An 18838-nucleotide genomic window follows, 5' to 3' on the forward strand; every position below is an offset into this window, starting at 1 on the left:
ATTATCTCATATACTTTCACAATTCGTATTATAACTCGAGCCAATGCTCCTCGAAGTTCAAAGGTCACAATTTCTTTCACGTGATATTTACAACATATAGAAATCATCATTAAGGCATGAAATATACAACAAGATCAGAATATCCGCAATATAAAGACTCACGGTCATGCTAGACACCAACGTATAGATACTCATTACCATGCCTATACGTCGTACTAGACAATTAGCACGTAGCAAATAAGACTCAACTCCTAATCCCTCAAGCAAATGTTAGACCAAACACTTACCTCGAAGCTTTGAACACCACTCAAGCCTCAATTATAGATTTACCCCCTTGTTTCCACCACCAATCCACTCGAATCTAGTCACAAGTTGCTTAATTACATCAATAAGTGCTAAATGAATCAACCCCAATGCATGAAAATTAGTTTTCCCAAAGTTTTACCCAAAAAGTCAAAATCACCCTCGGACCCATGTGGTTGAAACCCGAGGTTCAGACCAAAACCCGATTACCCATTCCCCCACGAATCCAAATGTATAATTCTTTTTGAAATCAAACCTCAAATTGAGGTCCAAATCCCCAATTTTTGGAAAACCTAGGTTCTACCCAAAACACCCAATTTCCCCCATGAAAATCATTGATTTTAAGTTGAAACCATGTTAAAAGATGTTAATGATTGAAGAAAACTAGTTAAAATGACTTAGAATTGATTTGGAAAAGAAAGGTTGTTTGAAAAATCGCCTCTTATATTTTTGGGGTTTTGAAAAGTGAAAAATAACTGAAAATCCCGTCTATTTATAACCCTCTCAGACCCTCACCGCGGACCGCATAAAAAGGGCTGCGACCGCGGAGCTCCACCACGGACCGTATTAAATGGACTGCGGTCGCACAGGCCTCCCTGAAGACCTGCAGTTTAGCACCCTGAGCGGACCGCACAAAGGCGAATGCGGCCGCACAGCCTCCACCGTGCCCCGCACAAAGGCGACCGCACTAGCCCCTCCGCAGTCGCACGCTATTTCTCGCGGACCGCACTAAAGGGTTCAGAGGCCTGCAACTTCCTTAACCTGCAACATCTGACTTTCTAAGCCTAAGGCATCCCGGAACCTACTCGAACTCACCCGAGCCCTCAAAACTCCAACCCAAGTATACACACAACGTCAAAAACATCCTACGGGCATACCCGTGTCATCAAATTACCAAAATAACATCACGAGCATCGAATTAAACCTCGAGATCAATGAAATTTCTCAAAACTCTTTTAAACATCACATTTCTCAATTAAGGTCCGGATCGCGTCAAACGACGTCCGTTTTTAACCAAATTTCACAGGAATGACTCAAGTCATATATAAGACCTGTACCGGGTGCCAGAACCAAAATACGGGCCCGATACCAACTCGTTCTAATCAAATTTCATTTCAATTTCCTTAGACATTTTTAGAAAAACAATTTTATTAAAAAAATTCACTTCTCGGGCTAGGGACTTCGGATTTCGATTTCGGGCATACGCCCGAGTCCTATATTTTCTTGCGGACCCTCCGGGACCGTCAAATCATGGGTCCGAGTCCATTTACCCAAAATATTGATCGAAGTCAAATTTATTTATTTTAACATCAAAACTTAGCATTTTTCACAAAATTTCATATTTAAGCTTTTCGGCTGCGCGCCCGGACTACGCATGCAAATTGAAGTGACTGTAAATGAGGTTATCAAGGCCTCGGAAGCACATAATGGGTAAGAAAACAGGTGATGACCCTTTGGTTCGTCACATCAATGCTACAACAAATATAGAAGCTGAAACAGTAGCAATTCTGGAGGCTTTAAGGATTTGTAGTGCTCACAATTACATGCAAGTATGGCTTCAAAACGACTCTTTGCTCTTGAAGAATATAGTTGAAGGATTGTGGAAGCCTCCTTGATGTATTGTGGAATAAGTGGAGGAGATTTGCAGCTCTTGTGAAGGGGTAATTTCAAGGTCTCACATATTTTCTAGGAAGGGAACAAACTGGCGGATCATCTTGCAAACTATGCTTTGGATGTAGGAGAGATTGAATGTCATGACTATTGGAATTTAGATTCAATTGGGAGAAGAATAGTTAATGAATACAAACTCCAATGTCCTTATTTGAGGGTGAAAGTAGCAAGGAAGTAAGGTGTAAGGTGGCAAGGTGGGAGGAGTACTTGGTGAGACTGGTTTTAGCTAATAAATTTATCTTTTTTGCAAGTCATTTTTCAGCACCTAAAACTTGCCTTGATGGAATTTCAAATGGTGGTATTAGTGCTTTGCAATCAACCCATTGAAAGGACAACAAAGGCAAGCATAGATGTTGATGCAAAGAAGGGCAATCTGCTGCACAGTTTAAGCAGCAGCAGAATTTTTTTGAAAAAAAAAACAGAAGTAAAGGTTGATATAATGCCCGGAATGTTTAAGTGAAATGGGCAAGGTGGGTTGCAATCTGCAGGAAGTAGGAGCAGGAAAGATAGGAAACATGTTACATTTGATAAGGAGGAGGTTCTAAGAAAGAAAAAAGAAGCAAAAATGCCCAGAAAACATAAGAGAATTGGGCATTATGGACTGATGGCAAGAATACAATGGAGGGGCTCAAAGGCAGGAAGAGTTAGTAGGAAGCTGCTCAAAATGTATAATAGGATTGGGCAACATGGTATAGGGGATACAGGGAACCAGGCAAGGAATTGGGCAGCCTTATAATTTGGTGCTGCAATGAGAACTAACGGAGAAGCAAGTGCAAAGGAAGAGGAAACAGGGCTGATTGAGAAGATAGATCATCAATTACAAATCCAGATGGGAGAGAAGTTGGAGACTAATTTTTATACTAACGATGTTTGCTTTTTTACAGGAGCCGTTACTGTAACTATGCCATACTTTTTGAGGAACTTCCAGTTGGTGGTATTAGCACATAGTGCTCATTCCAATGGAAGGGAATCAAATGTATGCATAAGCATAGGAGCAAGGATATGTTTCAAAGTTGTGAAACATAGAAGCTACTCTATACAGCTACAAGTGATGGTCACGCAAATTGGCAGATGCAAAATAAAACTACACAGAGGACTCAGTCATATATGCATGTCAAGTTGGCCCCTTTGGATAAAAATAACTGGAGAGAAAAATGCATTTGGAACTCAGTACCCAATGTATTTCTCATCAACGATACTCCATAAGGGGTGCCACCCAAAGAGAAACTCAAATTCAGGCTGGAAATCACACGCAATTGTCATCAAAGGAAGCAGATTCACATATGCCTCAATCTACTGGAGCAGCGTGCTAAATAGAGCTGCATGGGACATTTTTCCTTTACAATATGCAGGTATAGTGCTGAGCATTAGGCACCAGGAGGAACAACTGAAGCAATGTGATGAGGTTGATCAAAAGCTTAGCATGCATGACTCGAGGTTAGGACAATAATGGAAAAATAAGTCAATGAGATTGGCATTTAAATTGGCAAGGACAGCTGCTATGGAGTCGACATATTGGTGCAACATTGTCATGGATCATTCACTTAAAACTGGGTAGTGCAAGGACTTAGCATCAACACTTAGCATGCTCGGATACAATAGGCTAGTCTTTATCATGTTCCTAAGCAGTTTAGTCATAGTCATTAGAACATCATTGTGTAATATCAAGTTTGGATATCACTTATTCAAGCTTGGTAATAGGGCTAATGTTGTTTTCATTGGTTACAGCCTTATGCATTGTAAGGCAACATCAGACTTTGTTTTTTCTTATGTTATTCATAAATAAAAACTAGCCCCAGGCAATGCCTAGTGGATTTGCTAAAAAAAACCCAGAGAGAGGTTGTCTACATATCCTTTCGGAATCAAGTCGAACGTAGTTAAGGGAACTTTGTGTTTGGTTTTCTTTTGTTTTTCTGTTTTCTTTTGTTTTGTTTTCTCTTTCTTTTTCCTTCCCTTTTTCTTTTCTTTCATTTTTTTTCATTTCTTTTTCTTTTTTCTTTTTCTTTGTTTTTTTTTCTTTTGCATCTTTCTTTTTCTTCTCTTTTTTTTCATTTTTGTATCTTTCTTTTCTTTTCTTTCAATCAATTTTTTTTCCAGTAACACTTTCAAGTTCCAAAGAGGGTAATCAAAGAAGAGTAACCGACTCACATGGTTTACAAAAGAGTTGATAGTGTTTGGGTAGCGAGAATGAAAGTCTTCGTCATCTCAATCAGAGTATTAATGTTATATAGAGGATCCAACATAGTACCTTTTGACTGCATTTGCATTGACAGTTGTTTCAGGGACATTTCCTTCGATGTGTCCCAAGTATAACACATTCTTTTGGTGGTACTCTTGTTGCAATGTAAGGATCTTTCCAATATGGAGCCAATTTTTCTTTAGCTGCTCCAACTCTTTGTTTTATTTCCTTAAACTTATCTTCATTGCAATCTAATTCTTGATTCATTATTTCGAAGTCTGACAGCGTTTTAGGATCTGGGCGTGAAGTCCGCAAGCATGTCATGTTATTGAAATCTGCATTTAATAGAACTAAAAAGAGAATAAGAAAAACGACAAGATTAAGAAAAGAGACATCCCTAGACAATGAAATATTAATTTCATTTGATTTTTTGATTTTTGATTTTTTTTCAATTTTTTGAAGATAGAAGGGTTTGCATCGGAAAGTAGGATAATAAAGTAAAACATCCGGATCACACCCTGAGATAATTCAGACGCAAAAAGGATAGCAAGACTAGTTACCGAGACTCCCGTCTGATGGGGAACTTTCATGCTTAGCGACCATTTTTTTGGATTTTCTTCTTTCTAGGCAATAGCTGCAATGGCCTTCAGTACCGGATCAAATTCTTCATCTTCACAAATAATCTGACTATTGGCCCGTTGTTGTGTGTGTCGCGCCCCCTTTTTCTCGTGAAATCGTATTTATGACATTTGGGAGGACAATTCGTCCCCTTTCGGGAATTGGGTTTGAAGTGAAGAGTCACCACCTAATGATTTAAGTGCATTAGGACACTAGGGAAGGTTTGATTTGAACAACCAAAGATTGGATAAGGACTTGAAATTATCTCAAGGGGAAGGTGTTAGGCACCCCTCAAGATCCACTAGTGTGGTTCCCGGCCAAGCTATTATTATGACTTTAGTGCAAATAACACATAGGCAAATAAAGGCTTCAAATAAGAGGGGATTTCACGTAATAAACAAAAGTAAGAAAAATGAATTAAAAGAGTTGATTTTCTTAAAATAAATGGTTTAAAAAGATTTAAAAGAAACAAAGAAAACAAAGGAAGGGGGGTCCTAAATTTATTAATAATATGGATCACCCCACACAACATCCGGTAATCACTCCTCAGTGAGGGGCTACACGTGATGTTATTGCGTGGTCATCATATCCATATCTACCCTTTCCCACCTTGTTAAGTTATTAAAGTGCGAAATGGTTTCGTTCACTTATTGCATGCTATTACCCGCCCCAATCCTATCAGTCCCGGAGGCATTTAGGACTACTAATCCTAAAAGGAGGAGGTATTGGGCTTATTTGTGGTTTCAAAAGGTAAAATACTAAGGCGACAAACAAAATACATATAGCAAGTTTGGGGAAAGCATATAAACAAATAAAAGGGCTCAAACAGACCTCCTTAAACCAAAGAAAGCACATAATGTAACATGGCTTGCATATACCATTTAAAGTCTGATTAAAACTTAAAGGGTCGAGGCAGACTGATTTATTACATAGTTCATATAAGAAGCTCGAATCAGGCCTGTCTGTTGGTTGTAGCATATAAAATTTGATTCAGTTTATAAATTTAACCCTAGGTGTTAGACGAAGACCCTATAGGCATGATATCTACTGATTCCAGAAACAATGAAGTAAACATGAATACATACTGGTTTAAGAAAAAAAAATCGTTTGTTATTAAAGAAAGGCGAGTTTTAGCAAAGGAGCACAAGTCATTTGTGACTGGTTTTAAACTTATAAGCAAATTAAGCGGTTCAGATTTGATTAAAGCTCCTATAGGCATGCTTTCTACAGGGTTTTGACAGTACACAGTTTGTGCAAATAAGGTAAGGGAGTCAATTAACAACCAGTAAATCACAAGGTCTAAGATTTGGTATGAATGAACCAAGTCAGAAAAGATGAAGAAGAGTTTTACTTAAGTCGAGTAACAGAGGAAATCAGTAAAAGATGGAAAGAAATCAATCAAGCTATATTAAGAAGGAAGTTTGCACTAATTACAAATTTGAAAACCATTTAGAGGAAAATTCATCATATATAAGGAGCATGTGAGCATGAAAGATGACTGTCATGTAAATCAGTAGAAAAATCCAGTGTAGAAGAGTTTAGCAAAAAGTTCAGCATTGTATGAAAACAAAGATGTCCAAACTCAGTTCAGAGACTCAAAGTCAGTTTGAAAGAGTTAAGGGTTCTAAAATAATACCCTAGTTCAATCAAACCTCGACAGAACCCTCAAATTCTGGGGTTTCTACCATGAATCAAGTACAGAGATGAGGAGGCAAGTAGTCGAATCGAAACATGTTTAGAGGTTTCAGAAAATAACTGAAACTTCTAACATGCTTCTTCCAGCAACAGAACTCATGAATAGCATGTAAATACAGTAGAGGGGTTCAAGGCAAACAGAGTAAAGGAACTAATTCGAAACACGATGAGAAAAGACTGATAAGAATGGTAGAAGAAAGCATGCTTAAGAAGATCCTTTTAAAAGAAACTTAAACAAATTTCAATAGAAGAAAAATAGTAAGAACACTTAAGAACACAGTAGAAGAATACAGTAGGCGAAACATACCAGAATATAGTAGAAGAAAATAGCAGGACATAGTAGAAAAGCATACAAGAATATAGTATAGAAAGCACAATAGAGGAACATACAAGAACGGAATATAGAAAGCACAGTAAAAGAACATACATGGTAGAAGGAAAACATAGAACATAGTAGAGGCAAATACACACAAAAGAAAAGGAAAAGAAAGTCAGAGAAACACTTAAGCATTTTCAGAAAACCCTAAATCGTAAAAGAAAGACTTTGAAAAGTAATTTTCGAAAGAAAAGTTAGGGAGATCGTTTGAAAACTCAAAGAGAGCACAGATACACAACGGATCTAAAGAGATCGGAGAAAACCTCGAAGGGTAAGGGTTTCAGAAGAACCCTAGAAATGAGAAAGGCTTTGAAAAATGTCACCGATCTGAGTTGGAGAGGTCAGAACCAGGCTCAAAACACTATGGTACGTCGGAGCAAGGCCGGCGATGACTCTGGAACCTTGAATCGGCAGATGTCTGGGTGCAAACCTTCGAGGCCTGGCCTCGAATCTTCAGGTATTAGGTGTGTAAGAGCAAGGGGAGGTGAGCATAGGGCCCTCACAGCTTAGGAAGTCATGGTTTCCGGTGCGTTTCGAGGTGGAAGATGATGAGAGGAGGCTAGGGTTAGGGAAGGTTCGAGAGAGTTTGAGAGAGGAGAGGGGTTCCGGAGGCGGCGGGTGAATGAAAATGACTTTAGGGTTGGGGTGTTTGTGAACTAAAAAAGGAAAGGTAGAATCGTGGTCGTTGATCATTTTGATCAACGGCCTGGATCAAAAGGGAAGCCGGGCGGGTTGGATAAACGGGTTAGGGGTCGGATAATTTAGAATTTCAATTGGGTTTAATTGGGGGTTGATTTGGGCTACAATTGAAATGAAATAGGGCTAGTATTTAAATAGCCACTTTTCCCCTTTTCATTTTATAAAAAATAGTAAATGATTTCTGGAAATAAATTAAAGGTACCAAACTAATTAATAATGTATAAATATTAAATAAAAAATATTAGAATCAATTTTGTAATTATAAACGCAATTAAATCTTACAATAGGCTGAAATTGACATTATATGCAATTTATCTTTAAAAATACTAAATAAATGTGTAAAAATGTGTAAAAATTACCTTAACTATATTTTGGTATAAATATGAGAATAAAATAAGTTAATCACCAAAATTATAATTTGAGGAATAATTATTGGTTTTTGTACTACTAAAATAGGGTAATAAATTGATTTAATTTTTTTTAAAATAATTTAGGATAAATACTAAAATATTTGGACACACTTATATATGCATACATATGTTATTTTGAAAGTATTTGCATTTAGAAAAAAATATAAAGGGAAAAATTGGGTATCAACAGTGTGCAGGCAAAAGATTATTCATCATATCAAGAGCTTCTTCATCCTGAGAAACAATTCTTTCAGCTTCAATCAAATCTTCAACTGCCCTTTTGAGGGTCCAACAGTCCTCTGTACTGTGTCCCACTGCTCTAGAGGTATTCACATCTAGTATCATCTCGGTGCGAGGAGGACTCGGGGTTCGGCCGGTTCGGGGCCACTGGCTGTAATAGATCTAGCCTGATTAGCTTTTGGAACAAGCTTGAATACGATTCACTAATAGGGGTGAACTGATTCTTTCTGAAAGGCTTTCTTGGGTGAGGATTGTACTGGGGAACATTTGGTTGGGGATTATATGGAACTTGGTAAGGATGGGCATTTATGGAAGGTGGAGCTCGATTGTGTGAATGATATTGTGGCCGTGTGTAAGGTTGCGCGTTCATCACCGCATAAGGAGGTGGTGCCACGGCATAAGCATCATCTTGAAAAGGACAATAGTGTGGAGGGAACATAAGAGGCACATATGATTGGCTGAGTGACCTGCGGGCCCCCTCGAGCTTGAAGTCATCATGGCTCCGTCTTCACTCCCATTGTTGTTCATCAAACCCTCTGAACCATTCTGAGCACCCTGTGATGTGGCTTTAAAAGCAGCATGACTCAAGATTCGACCTGTTTTTAAACCGTTTTCAACCATTTCTCCAATTTTGATAGCCTCAGGAAACGGCTTATCCATAGCGGACATCATGTTCTGGAAGTAGTCCGCCTCTTGGGCCTGTAGAAAGACCGTGACCATTTCAATTTCATCCATTGGAGGCTTTACCCTGGCAGCTTGCTCACGCCATTTGACAGCATATTTGCGGAAGCTTTCCGTGATTTTCTTTTTCAAATTGGACAAAGGGTTTCTGTCGGGAGCGATGTCCACATTATATTGGAACTGGCAAACAAAATCTCGGGCCATATCGTCCCACACGTGCCAATGGGTAATTTCTTGATCCGTATACCACTCAGAAGCGATTTCGGTGAAGCTTTCCCAAAAATAGGCCATTAGCAGCTCCTCCTTTCCACCAGTGCCTCTCAACTGGTTACATTATCATTTCAGGTGAGCGACTAGGTCTCCATGCCCGTCATACTTTTCAAATTTTGGCATCTTGAAGCCAGCTAGCAAGTTGACGTGGGGAAACATACAGAGGTCAGAGTATGAGACACTCTTCTGACCACTCAGAACTTGCATGATTTTTAGGCTTTGTACCAGGCTCTTCTCTTCCGAGCCATTTCCTCTTGCTTGGGATTGTTATCAACCTTTTCTTTCTCCCCCGAGAGATCATATTGCGGAGGTTGAATAAAAGAGTATGGGGTCACATATGTTATTTTTGATTGAAGTTGTGGACGCTGAAAGGTGAACATTGGAGGCTCAACATACGACCGTGGTAAAGTTGGTTGTGTTCTGGTGCAGACTGGTGCTGTAGAGAACAATATTGGAGGTGCTCTAGAAACTGGCGCCTGGGGGCGAACCATAGAAGGCATGCCAGGAACATTGGACAGCATTGGAGGGTGTCCGCATGGGAAGAGCGGGTTGGGCACAGGGGCGTTGGTAACCTCACCTGACCTGGGGATCAACTCAGGGAACCCAGGAATTACACTTGGCGATTCCCTACCATTAGAGAAGGCGTCCTACATTTCCAATATGCGGAGCCGCAACAACTTATTCTCTTCAGTAGCTGCTGATTCTAGCTGCAAAATAGCCGATGCCCGGCTATCCTCAGGACCGATGATTGGAAGATTGCATGCGGAGGCCATCTGCGCCTTTGGATTTTGTGAAGGAGGGGAAGCTAGACTACCAACAAAACCAACCACCTGAACAGAACCTGGCTAATTTGCACACCAACAACCTTGTTAGTTTTGAGACGCTTAACAAATAGGAAATCGCACGTTTGGATACAATGCACCTAAACAGGTAAACGTTTCTACCATGTGTTTGAACAGTTGCATGTTTCATCCCGGCCTTAAACTAATCCTTTTTCACTCAATATCTCTTTTCTTTATTTCTGTCTCTCTTTAATCCCTCTTGATTTTTTTTCATCTTGTTTTTGCCGCTCCTTTATTTTTGGCACTCTTTTTTTTCTTTTTTTTTTTCGCTCTTTTCTTTTCTTTTTTTTTTCACTCAATTTTTCTTTTCTATCTTGGTTTTTTTCGGCTTATTTTCACTCAATTTATTTATGGCTATGATCGAATCCGATGGAGATTGCCTACGTATCATGACACCGCATGAATCAGATCTTGCATAGTTCGGGAAGATCGAAAATGGAGTAAATAAGCTAACTCTTTTTTTGTTATTTTATTTTTTGCTTTTATAAACTCAGACCATGAAAGCTTTAAGAAAAGAAAAACATATTTTTTTTGAATTTTTTTTCGTTGCTTTTTTTTTGAATATTCAAAAGAAATGCTAAAAAAAAGGAAATATATATACTTTTTTTTTATTTTTGATTTTGACTTTTATTTTATTTTTTGAAAGAAAGACTTCTAAAAATTCTCTTTTCTTTTGATTTGAACTTTGGGAATTTAAAAAGATTTTTTTTTAATTTTCATTTGTTTTCTCTTTTTCTAAACAAGAAAAAAAATATTTTTGGATTTTGGATGTTGCCTCTTAATTTTCGAAAGAGGGACTTTTAAGAAAATACTTTGGATTTTTGAGTTTCTCTTTTCTTTTCTTTTTTTTTTATTTACGAAAGTACTTTTAAAGGAAAGCGAAAATATTTTTGGACTTTTATTTTTAAAGGAAGGAAAAGAATATATATTTTTTGGATTCTTTTTTTTCTGATTTTTTTACTTTGTTTTTTTTTTTGGAAAAAAAATACTTCAAAATAAGGAAATCAGTATTTTGGATTTTGATTTTTTATTGATTTTTATTTTATTTCTTTTCCTTATGAAAGACTTTAGAAAGAAGGAAACTGCTTTTGTTTTAAAGTTTTTTTTTAAATTTTTTTTTTTTGAGTTTTAAAAACTTCTTTTTTTTTTAATTTTATAGGGAAAGATTTCCAAAGAAGGAACTAAAGGAAAATATTTTTGGGTTTTTGAAAATTGGGGTCGGAACCGATGAAGTTTGTCTACGTATCTCACATCCGGTGAGAATCAGACCCACGTAGTTCGGTCAATTTTGACGGAACAAGGGAAACGTGGCACTTGAAAATTTTGGCTCATTTTGAAATGACTTTTCTTTTATTTTTTTCCAGAATTTCGGCAGAGTTTCAGAACTTTCTAAATACCTACCTCTCACTTCTTCTTTTTTTCTTTTTTTTTTGATTTTCTTTCTTTGTTCTAGAAGCCGGTCAACATGCAAGCCGAAACAAACAGATGCGCAAGTAGCACGTAAGATGCATCAGGATAGTTTGTTATTTTGGGTACACCTGTCCTAGATAGACCCAACCCTTGTGTTGAGTCCCAAGGTCAAATGCGCGTGATGCAAACAAACATTCCTACTAGGGATCCGGCATGAGGTTGCGTTATTTTAAGTTTAAACCTGGGGTTGTGTTCTAGACCTGGCTTACCCGAGCGGACAAACTCGAGTCGAGGAGGGGGCAACGTACCGGGAGCACGAAAGTCTGTCCAGCCTTGTTGCTTGCCCAACCCCATTCTATTTGGTATAACTCTAACAGAAAAGTGGGCCACGCGAACGTGAGCACCATTTTTAGAAGACTCGGGAGGGAGGGTAAGAAGACATTTAAATACAGTTCAAGCAATATCAAAGCGGTAAATGGCAATTAGCACATTAAGTCCATGGAATACAATAATATCAACAATAAATAAAGCCAAATAAAAATCACACTAACAAGCTCGAATTCTTGAACCCTGAACCAGAAGTTATGGTTTCTGGATCCCCAGCAGAGTCGCCAGAGCTATCACACCTCCTTGTTTTACCACCGGAGGGGTATATGGGAGTTTTTCCAATTAAAGTGACATTAATCGAAATGGGATTAATTAATTTATCAGAGTCGCCACTTGGAATAGTTTATTTGGTGTCCCAAGTCACCGGTTTATTTTAAAATCCCAAATCGAGGAAATTTCAATTTTTTTTTATTTTTTTAAAGTCTGCGAACCAAAAATTCTAAGTAAGGAATTTTGTTAACTCAGGAGAAGGTGTTAGGCATTCCCGGATTCCGTGGTTCTAGCACGGTCGCTTAGTGATTTATTCTTTGCTTGAATTGTTTAACTACTCATTTTTAAGACCTATGTGCATTTATCTTTTACCGCTTTTAATCACTTGATTTATTCATAATTAAAGAATTTACGCGTATGTATACTCATTTCTTTTTGCGCGTCAAAACTCATGTCACACGAACGTGTCCACAATTAATAACGCTTTGTTTATTTTATTAAGAAAAAGTTTGGTTGAAGTTGCGCGAACACGAGTGTTTACGATTATTTAAATTCGCAATTATGAAAAAGTCTAAGTCGAGCCTAAAACAAACTACGAGTGTTTACGATTATTTAATATCTAGGTTAATACTAATGTGAGGGGCATAGCTTTATGGATTTTGGTTTGTGTATGGCACACCTCGAATTATTTCAAAGGGCTTTATTATTTGAAATTGTTATAATCGGGTTACATGAAATGCACCCTCGAATTTGAGAATTAGGTATCATGACTATGTCACGGGAAGTGTACCCATAGTCACAATAATTCATTATTAATCGTGCCTAGAGCAAGCTACGATGTTCATAAATTATTTCTCTAAAGATAATTTGAGATTATTGCAAGGCCATAAATTACGGAGTACTTTTACTAAAAGAGATTTCATGTCCGTTCCCTTTAATTGCACTACTCAATTCACGTCAGTAAGTATAATGACAATTCCAGCAAAACAATGAATGGCAAAAGTCTCAATCAACATGCCAACACATTTAGATAATGGAAGCATACAGTTTGCAGTAGCAAGGAGACTTAAGACATGACGAGGTCTCAAAAGACTTGCATAATTTAGTTTCAATATAAAAATTCAACTGGAAAAGAAATCATTTTGAGATATGAAACATTCGCACAATTTCCTTGGTTCACAAATCACCTCACTAACATTTGAATTCACATAAAAGACTACATTTTTAAATTAGCACTAACTACAGATATTATGTTAATGCTCCTAGTAGAAAATGACATCAACTATCTTAGACTCAATAAAAAATAAAAATCCCAACCACATGTTTTACTGTTATTACTTCTACAGTGCTTACTCCTTCGTTTTCCATGTGAGACTACGAGATAACTATCTAATCTAAACAAACAAGAATATATTTGTGGTTATAAAAGAAGAAACTATTATAAAATAAAAGCAATGCAGTAAAATGTAAACAAGAAGAGATAGAGAGAATGGAGAAGTGTTTTCTTCTTTCACTTTGGTGTAATTTTTCATTGCAATTACATGGCCTTTTATAGGCATAAAAAGTAAAGATGATGGACATAAAATAGGAAATTTAATCTTTAAGTTATTCCAATGTAGCATCCAATGTAGTATCCAAAGTAGTATCCAATGTACAAACTATTCATAACACTCCCCCTTGGATGTCCATGTAAGATAATGTGCCTCATTAAAAACTTACAAAAAAAATATTGGGATGTACATAGTTATTTATAATATGCATTGCTTGCTGCCTCATTAAAAACCTTACCAGGAAAACCCAGTGGGACAAAACCTTGGTTAAGGAAAAGAGTGCAGCGTGTAGTTACTCCCCCTGATGAAAAATCACTTAATGTCTCGAAGACGACGCATTCCAATCTTATATATCAGCTTTTCAAATATTGAGGTTGGTAATGCCTTAGTGAACAGATCAGCCAAATTATCACTTGAACGAACTTGTTGTACATCTATTTCACCATTCTTCTGAAGATCATGAGTGAAAAAGAATTTCGGTGAAATGTGTTTTGTTCTATCTCCTTTGATATATCCTCCTTTCAATTGAGTTATGCATGCAGCATTGTCTTCATACAATATTGTTGGAATATTCTCTTTCGAAGAAAGACCACATGTTTGCTGAATGTGTTGAGTTATAGATCTTAACCAAACACATTCTCGACTTGCTTCGTGAATGGCTATTATCTCTGCATGATTTGAAGAAGTAGCAACCATAGTTTGTTTTGTCGAACGCCATGATATGGTTGTACCTCCACTTGTAAATAAATAGCCTGTCTGAGATCGACCTTTGTGTGGATCAGACAAATATCCTGCATCTGCATAACCAATCAATGATGGCTTGGATTCATTTGAATAAAATAAACCCATATCAATGGTCCCTTGGAGGTATCTGAATATATGTTTAATACCATTCCAGTGTCTTTGTGTTGGCGAAGTACTAAATCTTGCCAATAAGCTTACTGAGAAAGCTATATCTGGTCGGGAATTATTGGCAAGATACATTAATGCCCCAATTGCACTAAGATATGGTACTTCGGCACCAAGAAGCTCTTCATCATTTGATCTCACATATATTAAGCTCTTCATGAGGTCGGAATTGATCTTTCTTTATATCAAGTGATCTCACAACCATTGGGGTACTCAATGGATGTGCTTTATCCATATAGAATCGCTTTAAATCTTTTCGGTGTATGTCGATTGATGGACAAATATTCCATCTTTCATATACTCAATTTGTAGACCAAGACAAAATTTTGTCTTTCCAAGATCTTTCATTTCAAATTCTTTCTTCAAACAGTCTACTGTTTTTGGAAGCTCCCCAGGAGTTCCAATGATATTTAAATCATCAACATACACGGCGATTATAACAAATTCAGATCCAGACCTTTTTATAAAGACACAGGGACAAATTGGATCATTCTTGTACCCTTCTTTCAACAGGTATTCACTCAGGCGATTGTACCACATACGTCCTGATTGTTTCAATCCGTATAAAGATTTCTGAAGCTTTATTGAACAAGTTTCTCGAAAATTTTTATATGCTTCTGGCACTTTAAATCCCTCAGGTACTTTCATAAAAATTTCGTTGTCTAATGATCCATACAAATAGGCTGTAACAACATCCATTAGATGCATATCAAGTTTTTCTTGCACTGCCATATTTATGAGATACCTGAAGGTGATAGCATCCACTACAGGAGAATATGTCTCCATATAATCAATTCCAGGCCTTTGGGAAAACCCTTGTGCCACAAGTCGTGCTTTATATCTAACGACTTCATTTTTATCATTTCGTTTTCGCACAAAAACCCATTTATACCCTACTGGCTTTATGCCTTCAGGTGTTCGAACTATGGGTCCGAAGACTTCACGTTTTCCAAGTGAAGTTAACTCTGCCTGGATAGCGTCTTTCCATTTTGGCCAATCATTTCTCTGTCTACATTCATTGACAAATTTTGGTTCAAGATCCTCATCTTGTTGCATTATTTCAACAGCAACATTATAAGCAAAAATGTTATCGATAACAATATTATTTCAATTCCATCTTTTCCCGGTTGAGACGTAACTTATTGATATCTCTTTATTTTCATTATTTTTTGGTACCTGGACCTCCCCTAAGGTCTTATCATTTGTTACATCTTGGGGCTCTTCTTGAGCCACTACCTCTGTGTTATGTTCACTTTGATCACTTGCTCCTTTTCTTCTTCGAGAATTTTTATCTTTAGAACTGATTGGTCTACCACGTTTCAAGCATGGCTTAGACCTATTTGCTTTAATTAATTGTTCTGTCGGGATATCAACTCGAATTGGAGCATTAGCAGCTGGAATATGTGACTTAGTCACCCTTGGTAGGTTAGTGAATGCATCTAGCAATTGATTTGTAATATTTTGTAAATGAATAATCTTTTGAACCTCTTGTTCACATTGATTTGTTCGAGGATCTAAATGACACAGTGATAATGCATTCCAATCTATCTTCTTTTTCAGCTGCTTATTTTCTCCCCCTAATGTTGGATATACTGATTCATTAAAATGGCAATCAGAAAATCTTGCCGTAAATAAATCTTCAGTCATCGGCTCTAGATATTTTATAATAGAAGGAGATTCATATCCAACATATATCCCCAACCTTCTTTGAGGACCCATCTTTGTGCGTTGTGGTGGAGCAATTGGAACATATATCGCACAACCAAAGATCCTAAGATGGGAAATATTTGGCTCCTGACCAAAAGCCAATTGCAATGGGGAGACTTTATGATAACTTGTGGGCCTTATCCGCACAAGTGCTGCTGCGTGCAAAATAGCATGACCCCATACTGAAATGGGAAGTTTTGTTCTCATAAGCATTGGTCTAGCAATTAATTGGAGGCGTTTGATCAATGATTCTGCTAGACCATTTTGTGTATGAACATGAGCAACCGGATGCTCAATTGTTATCCCAGTTGAAATACAATAATCATTAAAGGCTTGGGATGTAAACTCACCGGCATTATCAAGACGAATTGTCTTAATTGCATAATCTGGAAATTGTGCTCTTAGCTTTATTATTTGAGCCAACAATCTCGCAAATGTCATATTGCGAGTTGATAGTAAGCACACATGTGACCATCTTGTAGATGCATCTACCAAAACCATATAATATTTGAATGCTCCACATGTAGGGTGAATGAGCCCACATATATCACCCTGTATACGTTCCAGAAATGCAGGGGATTCCATCCTAACTTTAATAGTTGATGGTCTAATAATTAATTTTCCTTGAGAACACGCAGCACAAGAGAATTCCTTAAATTGAAGAATCTTCTGATTCTTCATTGCATGTCCATGTGAATTCTCAATTATTTTACGCATCATATTAGAACCAGGATGGCCCAACCGGTCATGCCAAATAATAAAATTATCTTGATTAGTAAACTTCTCGTTTACTACGGCATGTGTTTCAATCCTGCTAATACTTGTGTAGTATAAGCCGGAGGAAAGAGCAGGTAACATTTCAAGCACATATTTCTTACCGGACATTATTGTAGTAATATAAAGATATTCAATCTTTTCATCATTTGTAGTCTCAATATGATAGCCATTTTGGCGAATATCTTTGAAACTTAATAAGTTTCTTTGAGATTTACTACAATATAGTGCTTCATCAATAGCCAAATTTGTTCCTCCTGGTAGTAATAAATTGGCTCTTCCAGAACCTTCAATTAATCTTGTACTACCGGATATTGTATTAACATTCGCTTCTTTCATTACCAAATAAGAGAAATATCTCTTATCTTTTAAAATAGTGTGTGTTGTAGCACTATCCAGAAGACATATATCATCTTTATTAATCTTGAGTCCAACTGAAGACTGGGGAATTTTCATATTCTTCATAAAAAAAGATAAATAATACATCATAAGAAATATGAAAGATAAGCAGGAAAAAAACATTAAGAAATACATTAGAAATGTAGAAACTAGCAACACATGATGCATTAGGAAAATACACTCAAGAAAAATAAACTAGTTGCAAACATAAACATAACAACTTTTATAGCTTCATTCCCCAGTAAGATGATTAGTTCTTCAGTCAATATCCTCAAAGAAGTCCCCAACTTCTAAATGAGTAATATTTGTTAGGCCTTCAAAATCATCATCTTTATATGCAAGATGTGCCTTAGAATCATATTTATTTGAGGGACCTGCTTCATCATCATTATTTTGAAAGGTCAAGTGTGCCTCCACATTATTTTCTTTTTTCTTGAGGGAGGCTTGATAAAGTTTGACAAAATGTTCTGGCGTACGACAAATGCGTGCCCAATGACCTCTCATACCACATCGGTGACACATACTAGCTTTACCTTTTGAATAATTAATTTGAGAACCCTAATTGTTCTCCAATTTATTTCCACCATAATGACGATAATTGTTTCGCCCCCTGCCACGTCCACGTTTACGACCATGTCCACGACCACGATAATTATTTTGTTTTCTTTCAAACTTATCATATGTTGCTACAACATTCACTTCTGGAAATGGAGCTGATCCAGTGAGACGGGCTTCATGGTTTTTCATTAATAGAGTATTATTCTGCTCAGCCACAAGTAGGCATGTGATTAACTCAGAATATTTCTTAAAACCTTTTTCACGGTATTGTTGTTGTAGCACCACATTTGAAGCGTGAAAAGTAGAAAATATTTTTTCCAATAAGTCCTCATCTGTGATAGTGTCTCCACATAATTTTAATAGAGAACTTACTTTAAAGATAGCAGAATTATACTCACTTACGGTTTTAAAGTCTTGCAACCTTAAATGTATCCACTCATACCGAGCTTTCGGTAATACCGTAAGTTTTAGGTGGTCATATCGATCCTTCAAATTAATCCATAATTCAAGTGGATCTTTTACGGTTAAATATTCAGTTTTTAACCCTTCATGTAGATGATGACGAAGGAAAATCATGGCCTTCGCTTTATCCTGATTTGATGCTTCATTTCCTTGTATAATAGTATTTCCAAGACCTTTAGCGTCAAGGTGAATTTCAGCATCAAGAACCCATGATAAATAGTTCCTCCCGGTGATGTCAAGTGCCACAAATTCAAGTTTTGATAAATTTGACATAGTGAAAACTATCATAAAAGATGAATAAGTTAGAGAAATAATTATAATAATAAACAATTAATGAAAACAAAACGATTAAGGTAAAAGAAATGAAAATAGAGCTATATCATGTTAACAATCTACTATTTCATTTTATTCTTGCCATAAAGTAGAAATTACATACTTGTTTCATTTCACTTTATATTATTGATATATATGTGTTAATAGAACTGAAC

The sequence above is a fragment of the Nicotiana sylvestris genome, chromosome 8 (genome assembly GCF_000393655.2).
Source record: "Nicotiana sylvestris chromosome 8, ASM39365v2, whole genome shotgun sequence".
Taxonomy (NCBI): domain Eukaryota; kingdom Viridiplantae; phylum Streptophyta; class Magnoliopsida; order Solanales; family Solanaceae; genus Nicotiana; species Nicotiana sylvestris.